Genomic DNA, 14,070 nt, shown 5'->3' on the forward strand with positions numbered 1-14,070 from the left:
TATAATATAATATAGTTGTGAAAAAAGAACTGGAATTCTTAAGTTTTTACCCCTACCCATACTAACATGATAGCTCAATTACTAAACTGGCCATATAACTTTATTGATGAAAATATACATAAGTATCCACTAACTAAAATTTCAATTAACTTTAACAGTATACAGGTGAATTTAAGCAGTTTGCAAAACTTCAATGTATCAACTCCTTGACTAAAAGGAATTTTGAAGGTAGAAAATATGACATTTGGGGCTAGATACTCAAAGCGATCCTTGTGCTACAAATTATGCACAAAATGGTCCTTGTATTTTAGGCTCACAGGAAAGAAGAGGAATCTCCATGGGTCCAATAAGAAGTGGTCGGAGAATATTGAGCAAGAAGTACATATAGAGGGAGGGCTGCTCTAAAGATGCTGCTGGCAGCAAGTAGAGGAGCTATATATCAAACATCACATAGGACCTCACAAAGAAGCAAGAGCAAATCTCCTGAGGAAGAGAGAGTCTCATCAACTTAGGCCTCCAGATTTCCCAGAGTTTGAGATTTGTTGGGCTCAATATCAAGAATCAGCTCACATACAATCAAGCAAAATGTCATGATGAGAATTAGGCCAACAAAAAACATATTTAGACTACTCAATACTTTGGATATTAAAGTTTTCTAAATGTGTATGTATATATATTCCTATAAGTAGATGCTTAAAGTACAAAGAATCAGATTACAAAAATGAGTAATCAATAGGCCTATTTGAAAAAGAGACAAATAGAAGGTTTTTAAGTAAATACATGTAACTATTGAAAAAACACTCAAAATATGGATTAAAGAGCAAAGTAGATATAGCTGAAAGAGGACAATTCAATTGAAAGAAAATTCTGGTGAATTTACTCAAAGTGGAACTAGACAAAGATATTAAAAAAAAGAAAAGGTTTAAAAGTACAGACAATAAGTTCTAACATATATCTAGGTAGAGACTTGAAACTTGATTGAAAGAAAGTATTTGAGAGGTAAAGAATAAAATTATTCAGAACTGATGAAAGACCTAAATGCATAGGTACAAGAAACACAATACATATCAAATGATTAAAAGAAATACACACAAATCATGAATTCAAAGAAGATGAATCAAAAAAATTGTAATACAACATCTAAAAGGGTATCTTAAAGCCATAAAAAGATAATTTCTTTAAAAGAACAGTAATTAATCATTAGGCAGACTTATTAATTTTAAATAAGGTTAAAAGGTATTGAAATATATTTAAAATGCTGACAGGTTAAAGTATTAAAAATTTAGAATTCTGAATCCCCACACCTACCAAGAATGTGAATGAAATAAAATACTTTGAAATAAAGAAAAATGATAGTAGGGGCACCTGGGTGGCTTAGTCAATTCTTGATGTCAACTGAGGTCATTACCTCATGGTTTCTGAGACTGAACTCCAGTGGGGCTTCATACTCAGAGTGCAGAGCCCGCTTGGGATTCTCTCTCTCCTCTCTCTGCTCCTCCCCTACTTGTATGTGTGCTATCTCTCAAAATAAATAACATTTAAAAAAGAAAAGAAATGGATAGAAAAAAGGAAGAAAAGAAAAAAGAAAAGAAAAGAAAAGAAAAGAAAAGTTATAGTATACCAAAAATAGACCTAAATTAAAGGGAGTACTAAAAATATATACTTCAGGAAGAAGGAAATGATGCCAGTAGGGAGAAAAGTTTAAACAGAAGTAAGTCTAACTAAACATTCTCTGTATAAAAATAATAATAATTATTTTGGGGGAGTTAAAGATAAAAAATCTTAAAACCAAAAGGGCATAAAATTTCATAAGGAATGAAAATAAGGTAGAAGGCTCCAAGGTCCTTATTATTTTCAGAAAGGTATTAAAATATATATTCTCCACTTTAGTAAATGTAACTTCCAAATAATAGCCTAAAGAAAGACATATTAAGTTCTGTTTCCAAAGAAATAGAAAGACATAGAATACAAAGAATAGAATGAAAGGTATAAATGTAAAAAACAAATCTAAATTTTTTTGTCAAGGCTAGAAAGTCAATGGAAACATAGTGAAACGGAACAGTGGCAAAATGCCAAAGTGGATTTCAATGGACAAATAATCTTAGATAAATTTCATAAAAAAGAAAAAGGTTTCAAATTGGAATTTTAGAATTAGGGGTTTGATGTTTATGGGATGTTCCTAAAATAAGGAAAAGAAAACACTGGAAGAAAAAAAATGAAAGAACACATATAGGAAATACTAACAACAGTAAAGTTGATATTAACACTGCTAATGTTATATAACATAACATCAAGAAAAAGTAGCTTTAAGCACATAATGATTAAAGATTCACCTCATCAAGAAAATAGAACTATTTAAACTTGTATTTCTTAGTAAAATAGTCTTATGATATACATAATAATATGCAAAACAGGGAGAAATGGACAAATTCACCATTTAATAGAAAATTTTAACAGGATCTTTTCAATTAATGAAAAATGAAGATAAAAAAATTAGGAAAGTAAGAAACACCTGGTAAGGAAATGAGTAATTATGATTTGTTGGACCTAAAGAACCTTGCACCTAACAATGAGAAAAAAAAAACGTTGTAGCACACATGGGCCATTTATAAAAACTCACTCCAAACTTGGCACTAAAACCAGTCTATAAATGTTCAAAAATCATTATCACACAGAACACTTACTCTACTTGCAATACAATTAAATTAGAAGTCAATAATGACAATATAAGCAAAGAAAACAACTTTCCACTTTGAATTTTAAAAACATATTTGTAACTACCTCTAGTTTCAAAAAGACATTAAACAAACAAAGCTATACATTGAAACTTGTAAGTTCAAGTAAAATAGTAAGAAGGGGAATTTATAGCTTAAAACTATATATTAGAGAACAGAGATGCTAAAGCTAAATAAGCTAATGATCTATTTAAGTGGTTTTAAAGAATGCTAGAATAAACCCAAAGAAAGTGATGATAAAGTAAAGGTACTTTCTATTATCAGTGATAAACAAAGATAAAATAGAAGTCTGAAAAAGCAAAATCAGTTTTCTAAGATAATAATTAAACAGCTGAATTTCTGATGTTTAATAAAATATGAGCAAGCTAGAAGAAACAAAAAAAATAGCCTAACTATAGACAAAGCAGATATTAGTCAACTGAAATTGAGTTATGTTGTAATAACAAGTAATATTAAATCTCACTAGCTTGCTACAGCAAAGAATCATTATTGTTTTGGTTAAATTCTTCATAGTAAACTATGTTTTTAATTCTAAACCCTTTTGTTCTGGAACTTGCTAGTTTTATAGCTATGGAATTAAAAAGTGTTGTGATCTCCTGCTAGCTCTTAAAATTGTTTGTCACACATTATATATTTCTTCTTCAACTGACCAAAGTAGATCACAAGGCCAACCCTGTTGTCAACTAGGCCAGGAAATATATCATATCGTATCATATCATATAATTAATATAATATAATGGAAGGTAAGGTAAGTTAGCATTTCTATATCCATTATAATATATATGGAAAGTCATTCCTCCAGGGAATGGTTGTATAAAGAGGAAACTGGTAGGAAATAGGAGCAAATATTTGAACAATTATTACCAGCTAACAAAATAGATAATACTATGAAAAATTATATGAAAAGTAATTTTAAAATATAGGTGAAATATATGTATTCTGATAATATGTAATTTAACAAAACTGATTAGGTAAGAAATAAGTCAGGCTTTTTACATGTGATATCATAGCCTAGCTTCAAAAATGAGGTTTTTATTTTGTTTCCCCTATGAGCAAGTTTCTGTTCCATACAATAGTGCCTTTTATTCTTCTGTTTAATCTATGATTTAGCTCCCTGCTCAGATACCTACACTGGGATTCGTAAAAAAGAAAAAAAAAAAAGCCCATTTTCTGTTGGTATTTCCTAAATGCCTATTCCTCAAAGGCTACGAAAACAACAGTAACATAAAGGTAAAAAAACATTTAAAAGAAGTTAACTGATGGAGGTTAAGGGCAGTCCCAAGGGATGGTCTTGTTTGACTTGAATGCAAGTACACAAAAAGAAATTATCTAGGAAGCAATTGGAAGAGTATCACTAGCTGAGAGATAAGAATGAGTAAGAGAGGTTTTAGAAGGATAGGAGTGGCACTTTTTAGAAATGTTAAATTAAGATAAGCAATAAGGAATGTGTTTAGAGATGAAATATTAGGGGCGCCTGGGTGGTGCAGTCGGTTAAGCGTCCGACTTCAGCCAGGTCACGATCTCGCGGTCCGTGAGTTCGAGCCCGCGTCGGGCTCTGGGCTGATGGCTCAGAGCCTGGAGCCTGTTTCCGACTCTGTGTCTCCCTCTCTCTCTGCCCCTCCCCCGTTCATGCTCTGTCTCTCTGTCCCAAAAATAAATAAACGTTGAAAAAAAAAATTAAAAAAAAAAAAAGATGAAATATTGAGGGGAGTTTTGTTATTTTTTTTAATGTTTATTTTTGAAGAGACAGAGAGACAGAGCATGAGTGAGGGAGACGCAGAAAGGGAGACAGAACCCGAAGCAGGCTCCAGGCTCTGAGCTGTCAGCACAGAGCCAGACATGGGGCTTAAACCCACAAACCATGAGATCATGATCTAAGCCACAGTGAGATACTTAACCAACTGAGCCACCCAGGCACTCCAAAATATTAAGGTTTTGATTGTTGATAATCTATTTTACTTGGATTAATAAAAAACTACTATAGGACAATGATCAAATAATTAGATTCATCAACTAAAATTTCAAAAAATGAACAATATTTTCTAATGCATGGCTTTATAGTGAGCATGTTATTTAAGCTCCCATGTACTCTGTCTCTACCTGTTAAGTGGGGCAAAAAAATCACAGTAATAAACTAATAATTAGTTGAAATTATAGGATACACTATTGCCATTCTGATTGACTTTTACACGTTTGAGAAAAAAGAAGTTAAGCTATATTTTAGATAAAACACACTCCAGATACAGCCATGGAAGCATAAAAGAATCATGCATTCTAAGTTTACAGAAAATCACCATTTATGTAGAGAGGAGTATAGAGATGGTCACAGTATTGCCTTCAATAGCTTACAGATAAGCTTTATTTTCTCCCCTCGCATTACCAAAAAAATGGGAAACGAGCATGAACATCATCTTTTTTCCCCATTTTTCCTATTCAGGAAGCTCTTTTTAAGACAAAGATTAGACACAATTGACTTTTTGTCAAGTCTTTTCATGTCAAAGAACCTGTTAGGGAGACCACCAGGTTTTAAAAAAAAGTGTATGTGCACAGGCTCACTTATTTCACCCTTTCCATGAGGAATGACAAATACTCCTTAAATAAACTGAGTGTCATTGTTAAAAGAACACATATTTAGTTTCTCAAAGACACGGAATTATTAAAGGAGAAATTATCTTACAGAAGAAGATACTGAGTTGAGTAAGATTTGGTTTGGTTTAATTTGGGAAATGACAGTATCACAAGGTCCTGTATCCTATTGTTAATAAATGTCTCAGCTCTCCAGACTTAAAAGTCATGAATACTATTTGTTATCTTTCTCACATGTGTTTTGTGAAGTAAGTGAATATCTCACCTTCATTTAGAGATGGTAGCAGCTTTAATATTTAGCAAGAGCTGTTGCCTGGCTTTTTGACAGCCAAAAAAAATCTCTCATTTGTTTTTTCTTCTTCTTTCCTCTCTTGTAAAGAACCAACACAGACCAGTAAGTAATCCAAGGTAGTAAAATTTACATGCAAATATTTCCTTTTGTAGACACACATTATTCTGTAGTGTATTCTACTAAGAAATGAAAGTTATCTGGTGGTAGGGACTGTGCCTTTCTATTTATTATGTTCAGGACCCAAAATAAATACCAAATAGGAGCACTGAAGATTATGGTAATAATGCCTGGAAAGTTCTTAGAATACTAATGAAATTCATTATTGGATTACAAAATAGTTAATTGAAGTCATCATCATTACAATAGTTGATTCCTTTGATGTATTGCCTCTGGGCATGATTAAAGATTTAACAATATTGGTCTTACATCCTAAGATGTGAAAAATGCCTAATCATTTGTTCAATAGTATAAGGATTATTTAGAATCAGAAAGCTAGGAAAATGCTGTCTGCATATAAATTAGCCTGACAAATTTATTTTCCAATCATAATAGCATTCTTCATTTCTAAGGAATACATATATAAAGAAAGAATATGTGCATTTTTTAAAAGCATGCAATTTAATTGCTGAGAAGAAGAGCAAGTAGCATAACAAGAAAAACACAGATTTAAGTCTCAGAAGATCTGCATTCCACTCTCAGATCCTCCCCCTTGCTGAGTGATTTTCAGAAGGTCATACTATCAATCTGGGTCCAGATCCCTCTCCTCCTGTAAATAATGACCTCTAAGTTTGCTTCCAACTATAGTCTGCTATGTTATTCAAGTAATACTAGACAAAAATGCCACCCTAATATTGAGTTAAAGTAATATAATCCAGGGCATTTATTTCAAGGACTATTATAACATTCCCAAGAAGAGTTAACATCAATGTGATAATACTTAAACGGTATTCAGAATTTTAGGAAGGTTTTAAGATACAAACGTCAAACTAACAAAAACAGTGACTTCAAGAAAAAAATCAGAAATCACTAGTGTTTGAACATTAGATACATACATTTCATTTCCCACGATATGAGTAACATTTATTGAGCATCTACTATGCTAGGCATTGTTCCTATAAAGTGAGAACAATCATTACAACCAGTTTAGAGAAGAAAAACTGAGATGCACACAGCTTAAGTAATTTTTCAAAGTTCAAATACCAGTAAGTGAAAGTCAAGATCAAAATCCAGACAGTCAAGCTACAGAACCCACGGTTTTCCTCTGAACTACAATATTATTTATTCTTAATGTGTGTGTGCCTGTGTTCCCACATAATCAAAAGTCAGGTAGCACAAATACTTGGTGATCATTCCTTTATAACAGTTAACAAGATTTGTTGGAATTTTGAATTTTGCTCCAGGCAGATTATCAAGGCTTATCTTACCTTACCTTCCCAAAGTATCAGTACGTATACAAACTAAGTACTAATGCCAAAAACTCCATTCAGTATTTAATTTAATAATGAACATATAGTAGACATTACATAAAATATTGAGATCATTCTTCTTTAAACAAAAATTAACATTGCATAGGCCTTTCATATTTGATCTGTGAAAGTTTTCACTTTAAAGATATATACTAGCTATAAAACACCAATAAGATCTGAGAATGCAGCTTTAGAATCAAGTTATATTATTCCTTATGTTTGGGGCTTAGCAGTCATAAAGATGGTTGTATTCTACTATGAGCCTCTATCAATGGTTACAGAAGTTTTAACATGCTCACTAGAGGAAGCTTCCCATTTGGAGTTATTCCATTTAAGCTTGCTCTTAGTTTGGCATGGTACTTCTGATTTCTAGAAAGTATTTGCATACAGATATACATTCCTAAAAGGAGTTTTACTTGGAAATTATACAGTATTATTTCCATGTTTATCCCTAATGTCCAGTAATTTCTAGATTCAAGAATGCCAACAGGATTTAAGTGTACCTACCTAGATTAATATATGTGTATAAGTGGGATTTAAAAAACTTGATCATAGCATATTTTTAATATTTCATTACAATTACACTGTCAAATTTATTTTCTCTCTTTTTAAATGAAAATAGGGAGTTCTCAAAGGTGTAATACACTTTCTAGGACTGATCAAAGTTGGAGAAGTAAAAAGTTATTATGTTCTAAAAGCAGTTAGCTTGGAATTATAACAAATAAAAATACAGTTTAAAGGAGAAGTAAAAACTAGTTAGTGACTCCGTCTACATTTATTGGTAGGATGTATATCTACGTTTATTTTCCTCTTTTTTACAAATATATGTGAATGAAAAGTGGAAGAAAAATAATCTATTTTCTCAGTATCTCTACAGTTATTATAATTAAGCAGCATAAGATACTAATATCCTGCTTATTCAAAATAATAGAAAAAAGGGGATTAAGAATCACTTCTATAAACAGGTTTCAACAATAAAACTATACCAAGGGTAGTCTACAAATCACTACTGGTTTTATGAGATTCATCAGGATCTTGCAAGATCTCGGTGTCAAGGGAAGGAACAGCAATTGTTAAACACTATTAAAAACAGAAAATAATTAACACGTTTTTGTATATGTGATTTATCATACATCTCAAAAACTGTGCTGCTAATCTTGCTTCACTTTTTCAGGATAAGCTTCATATAAATGTTAACCCTATCAAAAAATACTATCACAGAAACATCTACAATAGTCATTGACTAAATATCTGGATACTTTGACCTCGTCAAGTTGACACATAAAAGTCATCATTGGAAAGATCAACTGTAGTTGGAGACTCCTCGTATGCAATTTACTGCAGTTTGTCAAAAGTATTAGTAACTAAGAGGAGAACATTTGGTAGAAAAAATAAGAATCTGAAGGGCTTACAGGAGTTGGGAGAGAGCAGATAAAGCTATGTTTAAACCCTAGTAATACCAAATGACATTATCAAGCCAGGAAAGCTTCTAGAACAGGGGAAAAGAAGCAGAACAGCCCATGAAGGAGACTACAAAGGACTTAGTATAGAAACAGGCATGGCCTAGGGTTCAATAGTGAGTGTTGGTGGTCAATACTGTTACCCAGGAAAGCAAATAATATAAGTGGGAAATATGTCTTTAAGTTTAGTCATATGGAAAAAATGATGTGAGAAACTGAAGGCATCAGTAAATTTAGCTGCTTTTCTTTAAGGAGTCAGAATGTTTGGTACAAAGGAATGTGGGTCACAAAGAAGACTGTAGATTTAAATACAGGAGTTACTTAGGGATATTTGCAAATTAAGGATAATGTTCCAGTAGATCATTAAAAGTTAAAAATATATGAAAATGAAATAATTCCTACTTCTGCAAGAACACTATGCTGTTCCTTTACTTATGGCTTCAGATCACAGTGATGTGTGTTGAGTCTTAGTTCTAATCTGTTTTACCTTCTTGACTATAATAAAATTATTAAAATTCTCTAAATATGAATTTTATGTCAAATAGTGATAACAATACATATACCTCAGAGTTGTTATGGATATTAGACAGGGTAATGTGTGAACTGGAACTGGCACCATGCCTGGCACTGAGTGAGTAATAAATGAATGATTGCAGGGGTACATGGGTGGCTCACTCAGTTAAGTGTCCAACTTCAGCTCAGGTCATGATCTCAAGGTTCGTGGATTTGAGCTTCACGTTGATTGTCTGTGCTGACAGCTTGGAGCCGGGAGCCTGCTTCAGATTCTGTGTGTGTGTGTGTGTGTGTGTGTGTGTGTGTGTGTCTGTCTCTCTCTCTCTCTCTGCCCCTTCCTGGTTTATAGGCACGCTCTCACTCTCCCTCTCTCTCAAAAATAAATACATACATACATACATACATAAATAAACACATAAATAAATAACTGCTGTCCTTATGATGCCACAGCTATAGCTGCTGTTCACTGAAAGTTCTGGAGAAAGTTCTGGAGAAACGGAAATTGAGGCGCTACACCAAAGATTCCTCACTGAGGAATGGGTTAGAGGTATGTCCTTAGGTCATCAAGAATGTATCAAGCTCTAAGTAAGACACAGACACTGCCTGTGAATTATGGTTTGGTTCCAGTCCTTTATATATATAAAATGGTCTACAGACCATCTATCTAGTCATTTCAAAAAGTAGAGAATTACAAACAGGTAAATTAATAAATTTATATAGATGGTGTGGAAGAAGTAATCAGATTTCTTCAGAAGAAAAAAAAAAAAAAAAACATTTAGGCTGTGGCCCTGGCAGCTCTATTAAATAATTTGTTTTTTACTAAACATAAGAAAATACTGGCATTATCTGACAGTACAATAAGCAACCTCCCCAAAATGTTTCACAGTGATATATATGATTCATAATTTTCATTTTTACATTAGCTATTTAAGAGATTCCTTTTCTTATAGAATCCATCCTTGAAAAAAAATCTTGGGGCACCTGGGTGGCTCAGTCGGCTAAATGTCCAACTTTGGGTCAGGTCATAATCTCACGGTTCGTGAGTTTGAGCCCCTCATCAAGCTTTGTGCTGACAACACAGAGCCTGGAGCTTGCTTCAGATTCTGTGTCTCCCTCTCTCTCTGTATGTTCCCTGCTCACACTCTGTATCTCCCAAAAATAAAAGAAAATAATTTTTTTTAATCTGGGCTTTATGATAGGGTGGTAAAATTAAGTAAAAGAGCTCAGTTTTTTAACCAAATAAAAATTATAAAGTGAAAAAATTCAGTAAATTTAAAACTATATATTTAATAATAAGATCCATAATTATTAAAAATTGAGTATTTAGAATTTAAAAGTCAGTCTTTTCATGCAAAAGATGAAATTAGTTTAGGTCTAAGTAATAATGAGAATTAAGTTAATATTTAATTATCGTTGAGTATAATTGTATGTAATTAGTAAACAAGGGGACTCAATGCAGTGTAAGAATAATTTAAATAGCAAATGAAGTGACAGAAACTATAATAAAAATATTACTGAGGTTCCCACCATAAACCAGGGAATAAGATACGGAATGATACCAAAATTAAATGCTATATTCTGTTAATAAGCTATAATACCTATCAAGAGCCAGATATTAGTTAAGAGGAAAACAGACTTAGACAACAATAGAAAAAATTCAGTACTGGACTGTGGAAAAACTGCCTGATAACATAGAAATATCTAACAATAATTGGAAATAATTAGTGAAGGGTGAAGCAGCCTTAAGATTCTCCAAGTCTCTCTCTCTGATAATAACTGCACACATAACTTCTTTTCTTTTTTTAAGAGGTATTTATTATTTACTTTTAAGTAGGCTCTACACCCAACATGGGGCTTGAACTCACAACGCTGAGACCAAGAGTCGAATGCTCTACGGACAACCAGTCAGCCCACCCCTGCACACAATTTCAATTTGGCGCATCAAAGGCAAAAGGTCACATTTACATGTCTATTGGCCTTACAGTTATTTCTGCATTTGGAATAGAACAATAGGCTGTGTAGTTTCATATGAAGTCACATTTTTGGAACCAGATAAAGTGTATTTAACCAAGCCTCATTTTTAAACAGTTTTTATTTTGACTGGTATAGAGTCAAACCACATAGGTTTCATATTTATTTCCTTCAAATCATTAGTTCAAAGTCCTCTCTCTCATTATATGTAATTTATTCCTTTTTTCTTGCAATCTCTTGAAATTCTTGACCATTTCAGTATCCAAAGTCAAATTGTTTTTGAATATTTTACCTATTTTAAGTAACTCAAACATGTAAATAGTACTATCTGTAATATAAGTATATTTTGCTAATATGCATAATATTAAAGAACAAATTCATAAAGTACAATATAGAAGACAGAGATACAATCACACACCTTTACTACTAATCACTGACAAGTATGAGTTTTTCATGTTATACCATTATAATCCAACTTATGAAGTTCTTGCTTTCAAAGAACACACAGTCTAAAAACAGTTATAGAGAGCCAACTTTTGTTAACATAATATAAGATGAGGCTGTAAAGAGGAATGAAATATATAACAGAAAATTACATAAGATATCAATTCACAATTATATATCTAATTCAAATAAGTCATTTGCAGAAGCAAAAGACAAATATATTCCATCAAAAAAAAGGAATAAGTGGTCATGAAAATATTAAAATTTAAAACAAAGCCAGAAGGATTTGAATATGTCTGTACCACTTATGAGCTTTGAGACCTAGGGCAAGTGTCTAACCTCTCTAAGCCCCAATATATATCTTCACCTGTAAAAAAATTAAATAAATAAACTAAAACCTACCACCGAAAGCCTCTGAGGACTAATAGTCGATATATAATAAACACTGTTAAGCAAATGACTTGTTAGAGAATCATATGAGAAACTTGCCTTCCCACCCTTTTCTAATTTTCTGTGTCTGTTCTAAGCCAAATACAAAAGTGTAGCAAAGAAATCAAGAGAGTTATGTGTGTTTGTGTGCCTATATATGTGTGTATATTCAGAAATAATATTTCTAGACCCTGTGAAGCTGGCAGGAATTGGTAGCCTTATACATATTTTAGTGAATTATCTGAAAGTGTTAGACATTTTAAAAGGGTGTTGTACAGGTATATATCCAAATTACTAGTACATCATACAGAAACTCAGTAGAATTTTTCATATTCAATCAAATTCCCTAAGAGTATGGAAAGCAAATTGATATAAATTGCATTTCTAGCTTTTGAAAATGTAATAAAAGACTCTAATGAATACATGCCACAGAGATTCACAATATAATATGAGTGCTTCCAGTAATAATGCACTGTAAAAGGTAACTAAAGTCAGTCTGTGCATGAATTTAACAATTCTCTTATGTGTCTAATCCTACTAAATTTAATATCATTACAAATATATTATTCAAACAGTAAAGCATTTGGATTCCCTAATCTATTCCCCCATGATTCCAGAACTACATTTCTAAGTTCTGGGCCTTTCTGTTTTTTCCCTAATTCATTTATGATGTAACACAGTTCTTTAAATTTCAAAGATAGGGGAGTATTGAAAGTGAAGGTAGAAAAAAAAAAAAAATAAAGCAAAAGTGGTACTGATTTGGATGGAACCACCTCAAAGGAAGAAAAAACTTTATTTAAAATGTGCAGTGGTACGACTGCCTAGGTGGCTCAGTTGACTGAGCATCTGACTCTTGGTTTAGGCTCAGGTTATGAGCCAAGGCAAGGATGGAGGCCCTACATTGGGCTCTGCACTGATAATAGGGAGCCTGCTTAGGATTCTCTTGTTCTCTCTCTCTCTCCCTCTTCTCTCTCTCTTTCTCTCTCTCAAAATAAACTTTAAAAACAGATAAAATAAAAATACATAGTGGAGATCAATAAATAGGAAGTAAACTTATATATCGTACATATAATATATAATTATATATAATCTCCATATAATCGATTATAGAAAATAGTTGTATCAAAAAACCATGAAGGAGCGCCTGGGTGTCCTCAGTAGGTTAAGTGCCCGACTTTGACTCAGGTCATGATCTCACGGTTGTGAGTTCGAGCCCCGTGTCAGGCTCTGTGCTGACAGCTCGGAGCCTGGAGCCTGCTTCAGATTCTGTGTCTCCTTCTCTCTCTTCCCCTCCCCAACTTGTGCTCTATGTCTCTCAAAAAATAAATAAACACAAAAAAAATTAAATAAAAAGAAAATCATGAAAATTGTGGCTCTCATAATTGAAAGAACTATTTTTATTCATCAGGTGAACTTGTGATATAATTGCTTTACAAAAATATGTACCTCTTATAATCATGCAGTTAGATTTACTCTTAGAGGATATCTTAGTCTGGGAACACCATGGAACGGAGCCTGAAACAAGAACTTAGAAGCAAGCAGTTTTCTAGAGTTAATCACAGGGAGCATCTGCATCTGCTCCTATCACCAGCGTCTTTAAGGGTTGTTTTGAAGGGCACTAATTGCTTTTGTTTTCAGATTACTATTCATGAATGTTGGAATAAATCCATTTATGGTCATCAGCTCTGCAGAAGATGTTTTGAAACAGACAAGTTACAATTGGCACCAGGATGTATCAAAACTCATACAGAACTGTCCACAAAGTCCTTAATTACAATTATGTGAGACAAAAAAAGAATAGGCAACCCAGGCCTCTGATATTATCCACCACATGCACCATTTAAGTCTTTTTTGTCACTGAGTTTTCAAATTAGTGGCTAGTTTTTATATAAAGTTATGGGAACAAACTGTATTTGTCACTGTTTTATATTCATTGTTGTCCTCTTACGCCATACATTCTAGATTTTTCTTAGCCTGAATCAGCAATTGAGCTGTTCTAGATTGCTTTCATGGTGGGTTGATTCCTCCTTAAAAGAGTCCCTCTTCTTAGAGCTTGGTCACTATAAAAGCATGGAGTACCAGAGACAATCCAGTATAGCCCACTGAATGCTGGACACATTTCCACCTTGCCCCCATTATGTACCAACCATTCTAGCCAATAACCTAAATTTTTT

At 32.9% G+C, this 14,070-nt stretch overlaps 1 protein-coding gene across 1 annotated transcript in view; it reads left to right on the forward strand.

The window, feature by feature from the left end:
• LOC115512302 (bifunctional heparan sulfate N-deacetylase/N-sulfotransferase 4-like) overlaps nt 1-14,070 on the forward strand; it is a 424,934-nt gene that overhangs the window by 15,893 nt on the left and 394,971 nt on the right. Inside the window, 1 exon segment of the mRNA XM_032592912.1 lies at nt 9,503-9,599. The gene's annotated coding sequence lies outside the window, so the exon portion shown is untranslated.

The sequence above is a fragment of the Lynx canadensis genome, chromosome B1 (assembly GCF_007474595.2).
Source record: "Lynx canadensis isolate LIC74 chromosome B1, mLynCan4.pri.v2, whole genome shotgun sequence".
In the NCBI taxonomy this organism is placed as follows: domain Eukaryota; kingdom Metazoa; phylum Chordata; class Mammalia; order Carnivora; family Felidae; genus Lynx; species Lynx canadensis.